Source organism: Mytilus californianus, unplaced genomic scaffold (assembly GCF_021869535.1).
Source record: "Mytilus californianus isolate M0D057914Y unplaced genomic scaffold, xbMytCali1.0.p SCAF_5, whole genome shotgun sequence".
In the NCBI taxonomy this organism is placed as follows: domain Eukaryota; kingdom Metazoa; phylum Mollusca; class Bivalvia; order Mytilida; family Mytilidae; genus Mytilus; species Mytilus californianus.
In genome coordinates this window covers 44,950,315-44,965,043 of record NW_026262701.1, presented here as the reverse complement: position 1 = coordinate 44,965,043, position 14,729 = coordinate 44,950,315, and the positions used below count along the sequence as shown (strand labels likewise).

General features: G+C 31.0%; 1 long non-coding RNA gene across 1 annotated transcript; it reads right to left on the bottom strand.

Moving 5' to 3' along the window:
* Positions 1-5,308: 5,308 nt before the first annotated feature.
* Positions 5,309-10,138, bottom strand: LOC127702305 (uncharacterized). Its single transcript, XR_007982363.1, has 3 exons — positions 9,952-10,138; positions 8,498-8,586; positions 5,309-5,794 (listed from the first exon to the last, which is right to left on the bottom strand). It is a non-coding gene; the product is annotated as an uncharacterized LOC127702305 (long non-coding RNA).
* Positions 10,139-14,729: the final 4,591 nt, after the last annotated feature.

Here is a 14,729-nt window from a genome sequence, read left to right as displayed (position 1 = left end):
TTAAAAAGGCACCACCGCATTGAAAATTTAGATAACAAAATAAATACAATACTTATGTGGCCTGCATGTTTATATAAAAGTTTTCTACAACATCCATATACTAGTAATTACCATTGATTGTAAATTGTAATAATACTAATATTCAAAGCAATTTACCTTCAATGTTGCCGTGTATATGAACCTTTGAGTATCTTAAATGGTTACAAGCTGTTGAAAAAAAACAACATAAAACATATTTAACAATGATAATGAAAACTTTCGACAAGTGTTAAACACGATATGTAGCATTATATGCAGCTGGTTAGATTTTAAATTTGTCAAGAACCATAACTCTAAGAAAGTTCACAACTCAGTCGCAAGAATTAAAATGTGTGTGAATTTGTAAATTCGTGCTTACCTGTTTTATACTCGGGGCGATTTGAAACTTGACATGTTATATTGACAGGCTATTTACATGTAAATATATATCGTTCTTGTGTTCATTGAGTCTATTGTGGAATGGTTGCTTTGACTAACATACAAAACGGAGGCCACCTATGGAACATTGTAGTAGGATGTAAATGACAGGACACAACATTGTAAAATGACCCGTATGTGGCCTCCACTATGATAGTTAGTTAAAGTGGTCTTTCCACAAATATCCTCTACGCACAAAAGCAATGTTAATGAGAAGCCACATCAAGTTTTAGTTATTGAACAGTACTATCAGTGCAATGGACCAGGGTTTTTTTTTCATAAAGAAGCTTATTGTTCCTCCCCAAGATGTCATTACATATAACAGAAAATAAATAACTGGGTTTTATTTTATATACTTGTCAGTCAATACCCCAATTTTTGTTAGATTTATCACTTTTAATAACATTTTGACATTTTGGGATGTATAATACGCACACAAGCGATGGATTAATGATATGTACAAACTTAAGGTATATTTACAAAGCCAAACTTATGATATTTTTTTTCAATTGATTTCAGTTTTGAATTTTGTTTGTTCTGTGAGAATTATAAACTTACACAAAGAGTATCCATTATACTACTTCCTTTTGAAAAAGTTCGATATTCCTCCTCAGTCAAACGAAAACGTTTTTGTGGAAGGTCTCTGGTTCACACCGGGTACTTCAAATTCCTTCACAAATAAAAACTGGCCATCCTGAAATAGCGAGGAATAATGTAAGTGACGTTTAACACCAACAATCAATAATATAATCAATCAATCAATCAATCAAAAGGAAAAGAACATTTATATGCAATCAACTTGCCCAATTAATGCTACTAGGCGACTAGTGTTGGTAACACTAACAAAAATAAACTAGGGTATATTTTGCATCTGTAACTTATTGCATAGGAACAAAACATTTACTCAAATTAAATTTATTTATGATTTTATTACTTATATTGTACCTAAGACAATGCAATATATTGTATTACATATTGGTTGTGGTTCGCAGAAAGAAGTGAAATATGAACATTAATACAAAGTTTTCCTATTGTTTGAACTTGTGTCCATCTCTTCAAATTCTTCACAATAAATTTTTCATTTGGTATATTTTTTGTTTAATGTTAAACATATGTCTGAGTTACAATACCCTTGTTTCAATATGTTGGCCAATTATTTCAATATCCTTCTGTTGGTAGTGTCGGAAATATTGGCATGTGCTGACCGCATGATTGTCCTCGTTTTGTATACTGTGATTTTCATTTACTACATTAGTATCAGATTTAAATTTTTTCCAGCAGTTTTTCTGACATAATCTGTAATGGTGGAGAGGTGGAGAGTTATGTCAGCAGGTGATGCTGTATACCTTTAAATATACAAGTCTTAATTACAATCATTTGTGTTAATGATTTATTATCGTCGATTATCATTCTTTTAAATACGAGTGAAATGACGGATGTCACGAGTACTATTAGAACAAGATCGTCTAACTCTTTTGACGTTCCGTATTTAAAACCGCCTTTTCCAATGAGATTCGTGTTGTTGTATTATCTATTTTCTCTTTTTGTCTTTTTTTAAAAAATTTCACGATGATGTTTGTATTGACCTTCTTTCCTTTAGTCCATAAACTGATTTGCTTCATTTCTTTCATGCTTCTTATTGATAAACCTTCTTACTTTTGTTTAGACAAGTCTGCATTAAACGTGTATTTACAACATATTTTGCTATTTCTGCTTGATTGAAAGGAGATGCTGTGTTTATTTTGTTTTCTTTTCACCTATTTTCAAGTTTCCAATATATTACATTTGTTGTTCAAACATTTACATTTCCTTATTTTTATAACTCTTCTTTCATTCATCGCGGTATACTGACAAAAATGACATACATGTACAAATGATGTATGTGAAGATTTGTTTTGTGACTTCCAAATTTCTTAATTTGATAACAACTTATCAAGAATTCTTCAAGAATGCAATGAAATCAATACCAAGAAAAGGGCATTTGTAAACCAAGAGAAAACAAATGCAGAAAAATACGCTAACATGATACAATTGTACATGAATTTCAATTTATTTTAAATCGTTCCATAATACACAAATGATACAAGAGCTGAGTAATATGTACGAACTTATTCCATTCCCAGTGTATATTATAAGAAAATAAAGTTGTTTGAAAATATTTTATAAACCACACGTTTTAATAAGATTTTTCTTGTACAGTTTTCCGCAATATTCATTTGGAACAAAACAAAAACAATTTTTTTCCACAATTTTGATATCAGGAATCAATTAGAAATGCATAAAATAACAATATAACAATTTTTATTGAAATCTTTAGAAAAAGATGTTTCTCAAAAAATTGTGATTTACTCTTTACCATATTTAACATTGAGAAACATTATTTTTACACCTTCAATCACTTTGAAGTAACTTATTACATCAAAAAAATTCTTTAAGCGTATCATAACTAACATGTCAATTTTTGTTTAAGTTTTAGCACAAAAATATGTTTCTTGATGAAGTGTTTTACAACTTTTATACCTATTAACCAAAAAGAAAATGAAACTTCCTTTTAAATAGGTGTTAACACTGAGCATCAAAATTTTGAAAATCAGTTGAGGCAATCTTGATCTATTGTACCATAAGAAGTGCCGACGGACAAACAGAGTGATTACTATAGGTAACATGTGACTAGTGGGCTGGGCCCTAATAAATATTCTTATCCAATTTTGTCCTTAGAACCTGTGGAACCCAAGTATCTTTAGCCCTTAACAAAGCAGGATGTCAAGTGTAAAATGTAGGTCTTAAGTGTCAGTCTGCCTAAGGATCAGGCAGTGACCAAAACATGATAGTCTCAGATTTTGATGAAAACTTGCACAAATCATCTGAATAACAAGTTATAAAGAGAAAATTACTTTTCGGACCAATTACATATGGTTGCTATGGAAACAGAGCCATTTCATTTTCCAAAGAACGAATTATTGAGATTAGCATAAAACTGACAGTTTTTCACTATTTCAGTCTCATGAAAACTGCTGTTCATATAAAATGTAGTATTTCTCCATTGTACTGCAATTTTTTCAACTATCAAATATTCTTGAAGAACAGCTGTTTTGATGAAATTCTATTTCATTCCTGAAATTTTGGGGTACGGATGGTCTCCATGGACCATAATGTCCAAAAAGCCAAAAAAGGCCAGAAATCAAGTTCAAATATTTTCTATTACCAGAACAGCATATACATGGTGTTACTTAATATGGAACAAGTAGTGGTCATACTTTCATTATTTCATAAAAGCTCGGTGGGTTTTTTCCAAATATTGAGTAACCATAGCAACAAAGTTAACCCTATAGCAACAAAGCTAAAAAAAACAAATTGTAACAAATGTATTCAATATTAAAGACTAAATACATATAAATGGACTAAATATGATTTATTTAAGCTAGTCTCATTCCAGTGTTGTCAATTTTTCCAGTTTTTTCCCGTAAAATATTACATAGCAACCGAAAATTGTCCTTAGCAACCAAAATGAACAAACTTAAATTTTTTTGTTTTTTTTTATACAAAAATATTCTCCAGTGCAAAAAGCGACAATTAAGTGGTTAGATATCAATCATTTCGATATAAAATCAGTAAATTAAACAATATCTACATTTCATTAGCAACAACTTTAACCCCCTAGTAACAAAACAGATTCTTTCAAAAGTTTCACATTTTTGGTGTGAGCTTACTTCTTATACCAGATTCATATTGGTTTGAGACATATCATTATAGTTACTGACACTATCATGCTTTAAAATTTGTATTACAACCTGGTGGTTTTTTTTAAACAAGGGATATGCATAACAACCAATAAATACTCCTTAGCAACAGAAAAGTATGCATATTCCACATTCTTTCTATCAAAATTATAGGCTATTATTTAAATTATACATTTTTTAATGTTAAATGCTTCAATATTGAATTGCTATTAATAATTGAAAACTAACCGGAACTACAAAACTTCAACGTTGACCTTTGAATCATGAAAATGAGGTAAAGGTAAGATAACACCAAATGCATAGACATATACACCTTGCGATCGTTCTATACACCAACCTATTGCTTACAGCACTCGAACAACAGACCAAAACACAATTTTGTTTTCACTAATGCATCCTGAAAATGAGGTCAATGTCATATGAAACCTGCCAGACTGACATATACTTATAATTATTCCATAAACCAAATAAAGTTATTTATTGCATAAAGTACTTGTTTGAAGGACCAAAAACACAAAAACTTATCATTGGTCACTAATGAACCATGAAAATGGGGACAAGGTCAGATGGAACCTGCCAGATCTAGACAGACATCTATCCCTTACAATCATTCCATACACCACACATAGTTGACCTACTGCTTATATAAGAGAAATGAACCTATTCATGCATGAAACTTTCACCTTGATCACTGATCCATGAAATGAGGTTGAGGTCAAGTGAACCCTGTCTGACTGCCATGGAGACGTAGCAAGTAACCCATATACCAAATAAAGTTATCCTAATATTATTCATTATACCGGTAAGTGAGAAATTCGCATGACCAAAAAACTAAAAAAAAACATTTGAGCAGTCACTGAACCATGAAAATGAGGACCAGGATTTGGGACATATGACAGACGGAAACTTTGTAACATAAGGTATCTGCTAACAAGCTCTTCTTATTTATATTACGAATCCAGGTCTTCTACGGTTCTACCCTCTAAAATATAATAGTTGGCCCTACCACCGTCGGATTGTAATGCCTTTGTCTTGCATACTGTGACACTGCGAGACGAAATGTAAGTCATAAAAACATGCAACATTTTTCAAAAAGAAAACAGTAAAATGCACAAATTATTGCATTCATTTATTATAATATTTTTAAAAGTAACTGACCAAATTAGAGATTTATTTATGCTAATACAGGAAAAGCTCTTCCAAATTCTGATTGCAGAATGCAAGTTCTTATCATTGAGATACTCAACCAATCTCAACATTCAAATGTTTTTAAAAACTTCTGTCACATACATGTAATTCCTGATTTAAGTTTTCAGACTTTTCAGAGTCTTCTTATATTTATCATGTCTTATTATTTTATCTGTCATTCAGGTTTTGTATATCTGTTCTTTAGGTTCAACCATGGTTATAAAATTTCCCAACAAATAGAGGCTAAGTTGTCATCCTTCACTTCAGAAATGTTGGTCAATTTGAAGGCACGCTATTTACTTATGTCCATTTGCTACAAACATTTTGAACTTCCTACTCAAGTGCGCAATATTGGCAACACAATATGCTGAGCCTCATTGAACTGTAGTTGAATCTTTTAATCATCAATCCTGCAATCATATGAAATTTCAGTAAAAATCAAAATAAATATAATAGCAATTCATTTACAGTTCATGTTGTTAATTTCAAGTTCAATGAATCACTTTGGTTGAATGAAATGTAAATGATTGAAGTTTAAATAAAATGCTCCACTGGGTGCAGCTTGATACGACCGCAGAGGTCGAACCCTGAACAGTTGGGGCAAGTATGGACACAACATTCAAGCTTGATACAGCACTGAATTTGGATTGTGATTAAATATTTGACACAGCATAGGTTTCTGACACAGAATGAATGTGGTCTAAGAACTTGAAATTTTTTTAATTTACCTATTCAAACTATATAATTATTATTTGCTTTTATATATAAATCAGAAATAACCAATTTCAAATTTAAAATCCCCCCCTCTAATTTTTTGAACCCCCTTATGATTCATCACCCCCAAACTCAATCCCAGCCTTCCCTTTGTGGTATGGTACCTTGCAGTACAATTTCAGAGAGATCCATACACTTACACACAAGATATTGTCCTGAAACTAGAAAAATGCTTGTTTTTTGCCCCTTTTTGGCCCCTAATTCCTAAACTTTTGAGGCAATTACCCCCAAAATCAATCCCAGCCTTCCCTTTGTGGTATGGTACCTTGCAGTACAATTTCAGAGAGATCTATACACTTGAACACAAGTTATTGTCTGGAAACTAGAAACATGCTTATTTTTGGCCCTTTTTTGGCCCCTAATTCCTAAACTTTTTGGGCAATTACCCCAAAACTCAATTCCAGCTTTCCCTTTGTGATATGGAACCTTGTGGTACAATTTCATAAAGATCCATACACTTACTCACAAGTTATTGTCATGAAACTAGAAAAATGCTTGTTTTGTGCAGCTTTTTTGGCCCCCAATTCCTAAAATTTTGAGGCAATTACCCCCAATATCAATCCCAGCATTCCCTTTGTGATATGGAACCTTGTGGTACAATGTCAGAGAGATCCATAGACTAACACACAAGTTATGTCTGGAAGTTACAAAAATGCTTATTTTTGGCCCCTAATTCCTTATCTGTTGGTACCATAACTCCCAAAATCAATCCCAACCTTCCTTTTGTGGTATTGAACCTTATGGTAAAATTTCATAGAGATTCATTCATTTAAACTAAAGTTAGAGTGCGAAAACCATTGTGTCTTCGGACGACGACGCCGCCAACGTCATACCAATATACGACCGCTTTTTGCGGTCGTATAAAATGAACACTAAGGAAACGACCATTAATTTTAGTACATGTACTAGTATGTGAACAAGCTGACCAATATATAAATTTATGTGCAAGTCCAAGGTGAAACATTGTTTTTTTTTTTTTTTTTTTGCTTTATACCAGTGATTTTGCAATCACTTGTCATTTTTCCCTTTAGAAATATCAAAAGTATTTCACTAAATATAGTAAAAGTTTAAAAAATAAACTTGACACAGTCTATATGTTAATTTGGTAGAAAAATTCAAATGATGAAATCAAATAGTTATACTCTGAAATGTTTAAATATGCCAAATATTCAAAGTGAATGAACCATTACTAAAAATGTCAGTAGAAATATAAGAAATGCCATTGATGCTAAATACAACTGCATACCAAATTAGAGGGTGGTAATGGGGGTACCAGTCCATCATTAAGATTAAGGGTAAGAATTCTTGCCAAAGGGCGTTAACGGTAATTTTGGTCTATGACGATAAAATGTACACTTTCTTTTTAACCGTAAAGAAATCGACTGATTTTGACGAATCATGTTAACTTTTTCTCCAAAATTAACAGTGATGATAACTTTTTGAGGTCTCTGATGAATCACAATAACTTTCGGATATTATGACAAATCACGGTAAAATTTTAACCAATTTGACGCTTACGGTAGCCTTAAATGACCGTTTGACGCCTGACAATACAGGGCATTCCTACCCTCAAATAAAACTAACTTATCATAAGTGGTTCTTTGTTAACTGATCTACACGAAATCACACACTTTAAAATGTAAACTAGTTGCTAAAATGATAAAATCATTAGACCATGACCAAGGGTCGAAGTAAGGGGATAGGGCCAAATAACCTCCATAGATATAAGATGCATCAAATTGAATGCTTATACAACTTTATATATCAAATACTATTTATTTACCATTAGTAGTTCCACTTAAACTGACCTAATTAAAAAATTTTAAACACCAATATGTTTTTGAGTAGAGAAAAGAAATGCATGATTTTTTTACAAGTAAAAAGACTCTTGATGTTGTTGACAATACATGTGTAGGTGATCTCTGCATAATTCTTGTTTAGCATTGTCAATATTTTACCCAAGTAGCTCCAGCAGAAAATGTACATGTAGGTCATATTGACCTAGTTCTTGTTGTGACATATATATATGTATATCTATATCATAAGATTAATTAACCACTTGCTAAAAACAGAACCAGCAAAAATCATTTTGTAAATCAGCATTTGCATACTGACGGGAAAATCTATGATAATGAGCTGTGCCGTTGTGGATGGGTATGACAAAAACATCTTGTAGCTGAAGTAATTCTCACCTATAATTTCTTAAATCACAAAATCGTTTAAAAAAAATATTTCACCGAAAAAAATGGGCCCACTAGTGGAGATGGGTTGAAGTAAACATTCTATCACTCAAATTTAATGGTATACATAAAAAATATCTAAACTCAAATAATTTGTACCTGTGCAATTCAATAGTCTTCTGTAAACAGTTCTTTCAAATATCAAAGGTATGTGTCTTAACAAATCACGACTGCAATTCAGCAAATCCCTGAAGAAAAAGTTCAAATTTGTTAAGTCTGATAAAAATATATATACATGTACATGAATATGAATGAAGGAATGAATTTATTTATACAATTCAAATTCCTTTGTAGCTCTTACTAAAGACTTACTTCAGACCAATCTAATAAGTTGCGAATAACATTAACTAAGAAAATTATTCCTACAAGTACAAGTTATGCAGAATATGTTTTAACCCCTGAAAGCTAGCTATATATAGAGTTTCAAGGGCTCTGGGTTAAAACATTTTAGTAGATCAAAAATTATAAATAAGGTAATGGGCCTAAGGCAGACCAAAAATATGTATGTGTTTAAAGTACTAAAAATACCGACCCTATATTTATGATTAAAAATGCCTAAAGTACACTGGAAAGTTTTTCTTGTCATTTTTTAATAGCACTGATAAAAACAACATATTCCTTATATTAAGCCAATAAGGTACAGTAATATCATCAAAATAGTTCCGTAATTGTTGAAGGCCTATTTGAGGAAAAAATAGTTGTTCCTTTGATAACCTTACCTATACATAAACATTTCTGTAAGTTTTTAACGAGCCCTATTTATATTGCGTCAAATTATTTCCCCCTGTTTAAACTAGTCGAAAACTTAAAAAAAAAAAAATCATTTTGTACCTATCTTACCTAATAATTTTCTGTTGTAAGTCTATTTTTTTTAGGTCTAAATGCATCATTATGTACATGATGTATGAAACTTAAACATTTGTTTAAGAATCACATGTGAACCTTCCTTTGGAAGGGCAAAAGGAGGGTCGTAATGGGGGTACCTTCATGACGAATAATGGTAAAAATTCTTGACAAATGACGTTAACGCAATAACGGTAATTTTTGGTGCATGACGATAAAATGTACACTTTCTTTTAGACGATAAAAAAATCAACTGATTTCCAAAAATAACAGTAACGATAATTATTTGAGACCTCTGACGAATCACGATAAGGATATTTTGACGAATCACGGTAAAATTCAAATGACCGTTTGACGTCTGACGGTAAAGGGCATTCCTACCCTCCAATAGTACATTTTTCAGGGCCAGGGGTCTCCTTCAGTTTAGAACAAACTCATATTTTTGGCATTATCACCATTTTTTCTAAACATTCTTTATAAAATATGAGAAAAAAAAAGTTTACTTCTTTTCAATCTATAATTATCTAATAGAAAAAAATCTGCCGAAAAACAAAATATGAGTCTGATAATGAGCCCCCCTTTTATATTCATGTTGAACCTAAACCATTTTCAATATCATGATATTTTACAGTAAAATATATAATGGAGGAGGAGAATGGTGTATGACCAAAATTATCTTTTGAATATATAATAATATGTAAATAGTGTACCTTGTGTTTAGAACCTAGAAAAAGGCCCTGCTCATCTGGATTGACACTGCTCTGCCTGGCTTTGATCCTTCCTTTGTGAGACGGTTGTGTACAACCAACATTCCTTCTCTTAATCTCATGCATATTCCTAGGGTTTGTTGGTGTTTTGGACAAACAAAGTATGAATGTTCATGTAAGTGGGAAAAGATCCCAATATAAAAAATTTGTAAAAAGTCAATTTTCCCTCCGACTTGATTTTTGTCTAATTTTGAATATTTAATCCTAGGGAAGTGGTTCAACAATTCTATTACATTGTCCAATAACCGTGTTGTCTTTTCATCCATAGAATACTGTAATTTCCCTCATTCATCGTCAGATAAGATTGAAAAACTACAGTTCAATATTGTCTGCCACATGCATGACATCAGTATTGTTTACATCAAAAGAGTTCTGCTAGGGGAAGTAACTCTGTAAATTGTGTTCTTTCATGAACAAAGCAACAGAATCTTTGGAATGGAATTTTGACCAGTAGACAAAAAAACCCACCAGACGAAGTCTTAAACCTGAAATTTCTATTTGCTTAGTATTTATATTTGCAATCATTGTGATTGTACAGGTCTGGTAATAAAAAATATTTTGAATTGAAATTGCCTGAATTTACATAGGTTAATAGTAAAACATATAGAACTTCGAAGTGCTAATACATAATACTGCAATTGATTTTCTAAAATTTGATTGTACAATTCTATTTGGATTAACTAAAGGTAACATATTTTGTATATGAGATGAATATTTGAAATATGTCATGTTTTGATTTTTTTAGAATTTGCCTGATTCTTAGACAGACTGGCACTTAATGTTTAATATGTTGCTGTACTATGTTATACTGTATTACAGCTGTACTTGAATTTTTAAATAAGCATAGGTTTGTTAAAAAATAAATATAAATGCACTTACTAACATTAAAACGTACTATAATTTCAAAATTCTTCAATGAAGCATAAAATCTGGAACTAATAAGACTTGATTGACATTAACAACTAAAAAAATATTGTACTCAAAATCTCCAAATTAAAAACATTTTTTTTATTTATACAGATTACTTTTCAAAGTAGCTACTTAATTTACCCTTCCGGAGCACCTGAGATCACCCCCAGTGGTTTTTGGGGTTCGTGTTGCTCAGTCTTTAGTTTTCTATGTTGTGTTTTGTGTACTATTGTTTGTTTGTTTGTCTTTTTCTTTTTTAGTCATGGCGTTGTCAGTTTATTTTCGACTAATGAGTTTGAATGTCCCTCTGGTATCTTTCGCCTCTCATTTTAAAGTGAATAAAAGCATATTCAATACGTTTAGTATTTAGGACTTTGATTTCATAATAAAAAAATAACTATTAAAGTAAAAATAATTGACCTTAAAATTAACGTCATATTTTGAAATGAAAGAACAGTTTGCTTAATTCAAGAAAATTAGATACTTAGTACTACATATTTTAAATAAAAAAACAGACACGGGTATATAATATAAAATAAATTAACAATCGCTGAAAACAACCTATAGATAGTAAAAGTAAAGTATGTAATAAATAGTTATGCAATGTTTTTACAACAAATGATTTTTTTTTGAATATTTTGTGTCCAAGGGCAATAATTTGGAAAAAAAATTGTGATTATTTTAACCTTTTTCACAAATAGAAATTTATGGTACTAGATCGATAACAATTTTATTTTCCATATGATTTTTTTCCAAGGGGCATAAATCCTTTAAAAATAGTTGATCAGCACTGATTTTCAAACTCTGCTGAGACATTGGTGATATAAACCTTTGATATGAATTTCATAAAAATGTGGGAAAAATTGTGCACATGAGAGTCCTTACAAGACAGGACAGACGTTTTCTTTGATATTGCCAAAAACATAAAGCCTCTCTTAATACTTGCAGGATTAAATTTAAATATTCTAATTAAATATTTTCAGAAAATTAAGTATGACGTTGTTTTTAAACTGATGTTGGAAATTCAGATTAAATAAATGTTTGGTTTGAGGATACCTGATTGCTACTCAAAATACCAAACATCTGATATTCACAGTGAAATAGGGAGCATTTATTGTATCTAAAATTTAAATTAAAGTTTACCAAAATAAAACATCACAACAAAATAGTTAGAATATATAACAAATAGTTAAATGTTTGCCATAAATAATTAATGTTTTCAATAAAATAGTTAAAAGTTTACAATAGGTTAAACGTTTACAATAGGTTAACAGTTTACAATATGTTAAAAGTTTACCATAGGTTAAAAGTTTACAATAGGTTAAAAGTTTACAATAAAATAGACTTTACAATGAACTAGTTACAAACAATCTTACTTTAAATAGATCAAATATTAACAGCAATAAATGTCCTTTCCTAGATTTAGATATTTCAGTTTTACACCAGAAACTCTACTCAAAAATTGACGATATAAAGGGATGATTTTTCTTACCCTATTGTTAATTTTCCTTTTTTGGACGATGATGTTCCTCTGGCACCATCTTACGGTGTTTATATATCCCAACTCGTTCGTTATGCCTGTATCAGTAGTGACGTTTTGGATTTCAATGAGCGTAATCTATGCATTACTGGTAATACATTTTATACAAAATCTTAGAAAGGAAGCTACAGATGTTAGACCACAATATAAACTGAGCTGGTAATTGCATTCGGTGAGAAGAAATGAACGATATTTTAAAGCGTGTCTAGCATGTTTACATTTAGTCTTGTTTAAGTTGCGGATCCAGGATTTTGAAGGAAAATGTGCACATTATGTTTTTGGTCCATTGTTCTCTATTCTGTAAACCCCTAGCCAAACCCTCCCTTATCATACCTGTCAACCTCTGAAAGTCAAAATGCAGGTCATGACCTGCATTGAGTAAAAAATATCTCAGGTCATAACGCGTACGACATTTTTTCAGGCTCAAACAAATAACGAAAAAATATTTACATATAATTTATATAGTCAAGACATATTTCAAACACAAAATATACAACTATTTCAAAATATTGTTATATTCAAATGCAGCTGTCTTTGCATTCTTTAAAAGAAGTGCACCAGGTTTAAGCTCAAAACAATTCAAGTGGGTGTTCATTTTACATGATAATAGTGCACACAATGTATCATTATTTAGGTCAGTCCGGAATTCTGTGGCTATTTTTATCAATAAAGAGAAAGCTCTTTCGCTATCTGCATTGCTTTTTGGTTAAATAAGCAATGTGCTTGCTAGTTTTGATAAAACAATAAACCTAGCTTTATTTGAAAAAAATGTCATGTAAATTTGACATTTCCCCCAAAAAAGTGGCAATGTCAGTTTCAGGAGAAGGGCATTTTTGGTAATTCTTCCAATGGTGTTAGCTGGTAATCAGTAGATTCCTCTTGAAGTTGTAATGTCTCCTAAACTATTCAGTAGGTTTGGAAATGTATCTATCAATTTCATCACTGAAAAAAAACAAAAACTTATATGGTCTAGGAAAATAAATATATGAGATGTTTTGTTCTGTTGTTGCCTAATTGATCAGGTACATACCTAATCTTCTTTTACTAAAAATGTATAACAATATCTACAATCTAAGATACTAAACCACCTGATCAGTTTAAAATCCTGCGTGTTTTTTATCAGTGATATGTATTGTAAAATGAAGTCTTACCACAATCAGGTGAAACTTTATCTTTCATTGCTGAGTTCAGAAATCCAACATGTACAAGTGTATCATCTTTGAAAGGAAATTTCTTTAGCATCTTTGCAACCACACTACAATAAAACTGTCTAACCTGCCTGAAAAAATAAATTTGATTTTAAAAATATAGATGTAGTAGAAATTTGGCCTATAATAATAAGTTGTTAATAGCAGATTATTTTTTTTCGGAACTAGTTTTAACCATGTTGACTTAAATGTAGGTCTATTCACAAGCATATGTTATAGTACCTTAATGGTATTGAAGAACTCATATCTGTTTTTGTTTTATTATTGTGTTGCTGTCACCTTGACATACTATTTTTTATTCATATATTATATAGATGTTAAAATGCTTTTACATTCAATTATATCATTTAGTATATATATAAAAATTTAGAATCAAGATTTCTTTACCTGGAACATTTGATCTCACTTTTCTTTTTTAAATCATCAGAGTCTACAATGTAGCTTCTATTTTTTGTGCCAACAGCAATGAAGTTGATTTTCACGGTCGTGGTAATTTACATCACAAATGTCCTTGCAAGAAGAAATGCATTTCACCTTAACAAACTTCCCTAGAAATTTCCTCAGCAGTCTGGTTATTTGTTCATGAAGAACTCCTATCTTTGCAGCGTTGCCCTGAAAAGATACAAAAAATGTAAATACAAATGGATCTACAATGTATACATACATTTACAGTGATTACTTATATAAACAAGTGATCAGTGACAATTAAACATATATTGAGAGTCAAAGGTGATTAATTATACCTGTTGTTATTTGTATTGTTACCTGTCTAAGCTTGTTTACATTTTGTATTATTTTACTATTTAATTTTAATTCTCAAATTAGTAAAACTAAGGGCTTTTAAAACCGTGTGACACGGGTGCTCCGATATCGGAGGAATCTACATAGAGAAGAAGAAGAAGGTGGTGTCAGTTTATTACACACAAGACTGAAAAAAATGTATGGTTTCAATAAATCAATTAATTAAGAACGTCAATTTATACATTTACCTGAAATGCAGTATTGAATTAATTTAAAGGTGCCAACATGAATTCTAGAGACTGGAAATGAAGTATCATTTCTGG